The 2,500-nt window shown below is 32.7% G+C and overlaps 1 pseudogene; it reads right to left on the bottom strand.

Annotated features, from left to right (window-relative positions):
- Positions 1 to 1,691: 1,691 nt before the first annotated feature.
- LOC113866772 overlaps positions 1,692 to 2,500 on the bottom strand; it is a 6,609-nt pseudogene continuing 5,800 nt past the window's right edge.

The following is a 2,500-nucleotide window of genomic DNA, read 5'->3' as shown; positions in this document are numbered from 1 at the left end:
TACATCGAAACTCATTGCCCATGGATAAAGAAAAACTGTTTCAACATCAAAAAACAACAAAAACGAGAGCAAACATATAATAACGGATTCGAAATTGTAACCAGGAATCGCCTATTGGTTCTATTCCCGATTCATAACTAGAAAGTTTCTCTGGTCTTTTGCTAATCGGGGCTAAAATTCCAGAAATTAGAAATGCCAAAATAGGAATAAAGCTTGATATTATTAGAATGCCCAAAAAATATCATATTCGTAAAGCAGAAACATAAATGACTCCTATGAATGTGGAAAATATACTGGGTTAGTATTAATTATTAGTCGATTTGAATGAAAATTGGAGAATGATTATTCTATTAATGATTATTATAGTAATGAATATTTATAGAATAATAAATATGAAATATATTCTAAATAGAAATGCTTTTTCTAAAATAAATAAAAAAAAATTAAATTATTTCCAAAAAAAATGAGACTAGTATTCGAATATACTAATATTAGTATTATTTTATCAAATATTAATATATTCTTAATAGAAATTTAAGAATTCTTTCTATTCTATTACTAATACTACTAGTAATATTTAGTAATAGTATTAGTAATGAGAGATATTGGATACTAAATATTATTAGTATCCGTAGAAATATTAGGGCTATACGGACTCGAACCGTAGACCTTCTCGGTAAAACAGATCAAACTGATTATTATCGAAATGATTTGAATTGTTTTAAAAACCCAACGTGCATTTTTTTCTTGCATTGGGCTTTTTCATTAACTGATAGAAATAACAGTTAGTCCACTATCTTTTTTCTTGACAGAAAGAATAAAGATATGATTTCCTTGTGCTCTGATTTTTGATTTGGATTACAATCTAAGAGCACTACCAAAGTGTTTCAAAGAAGGGTTATCCTGACATAGGTCTGCTTCTAGCCTAGATCAACTTAAGTTAAATGGATTCTCTATCTACCCACTAAAATGAAAATATCAAATAGGAAATGAAACTTCATACACCTTAAAGTTCATAAGATAGGAACAAAGGATAATTTTATTTGAGGTTCCTATACCCATTATGCTTAGCATTGAAGAGGAGTGAGTATTGACCTTATCAATATCTCAAATCAATAATGGATTCTATTTTACGTCTAAATCCTTTGTCAGGCTTTTGTTCTCTTGTTCCTTAAAATGGAGTAAGACATGGATTTATTAATAATAAGATAAACTCTTTTTGATTACAAGACGGACTCCTCTGAAAAAAAAACATTGGCGCGCGTGTAAACGAGGTGCTCTACCTAACTGAGCTATAGCCCTTGTGCTTTTAATACATATTTTATCATATTATGTAGATAATTTCTTGTCAAGATGAATATTACATGATCCAATCCCTTTGATATTGGCGTTGGTATTGCTTATAAGTAATATTCGATTTATAATCTATTGATCTGATCGATAGAGACTCTTTTTTTTTTTTTCTATTTGGGGTGATAATGACCTACTTAACTCAGTGGTTAGAGTATTGCTTTCATACGGCGGAGTCATTGGTTCAAATCCAATATAGGTAAGGTATAGTTAGAACTTATTAGATACCAAGTCAATGGTATCTAATAAGTTGTTCTATTCACCTTTTTTTCTATCTTTTCTACTGTTTTATTGAATTTATTTATTTCTTTTTTTTAGAATTATTCGGACGGTACCAACTGTTACGAAATCATATTGATAGCCTCTACTCGTGTTCTAGCTCGTCTGAGAGCTAGATTTGCCTCAATTGTTGTCTCTTGCCTTCAGCCTTATTCAAATTAGCTTCTGCTATTCAAGAGTTGCTGTGCTTCTTGTGGATCAATGTCACTACCTCTTCCCGCATCATTTACTAAGACAGTGATCCATTATGCCTATTTAGCAAAACCGGCCCATGAGAGCCATCGTTAACCATTGGTCGTTAAGGGCGTATTCTCAAAATACCATATCTACAGCTGTGGCAATAGGCGCATGATTTGGTAATACTCCAATTTGTCCGCTATTCGTAGATAAAATGATTTCCTTCACTTCTGAATCCCAAACAATTCGATTGGGGGTCAGTACACAAAGATTTAAAGTCATTTCTTCAATTTGCTCTCCATTTCTAAATTCACAGCCTTCGCAGTAGCTTCATCGATATTACCCACTAAATAAAAGGCTTGTTCAGGAAGACCATCTAATTCTCCAGAAAGAATCAATTTAAACCCTCTAATTGTTTCTGCTAGACCAACATACTTCCCCGGCGAACCGGTAAATACTTCTGCTACGAAAAAGGGCTGTGATAAGAAACGTTCAATTTTTCGTGCTCTTGCTACGGTTAAACGATCCTCCTCGGATAATTCATCCAACCCAAGGATAGCTATAATGTCCTGAAGTTCTTTGTAACGTTGTAAAGTTTGTTTAACTCTTTGTGCAGTTTCATAATGTTCTTCACCAACGATCCGAGGTTGGAGCATAGTTGACGTTGAATCTAAAGGATCCACTGCTGGATAGA

This window comes from Abrus precatorius, unplaced genomic scaffold, assembly GCF_003935025.1.
Source record: "Abrus precatorius isolate BTA unplaced genomic scaffold, Abrus_2018 Scaffold0, whole genome shotgun sequence".
Taxonomy (NCBI): Eukaryota; Viridiplantae; Streptophyta; class Magnoliopsida; order Fabales; family Fabaceae; genus Abrus; species Abrus precatorius.
Note: the sequence above shows the minus strand (reverse complement) of the source record. Positions and strands in the feature narration are given on the sequence as shown.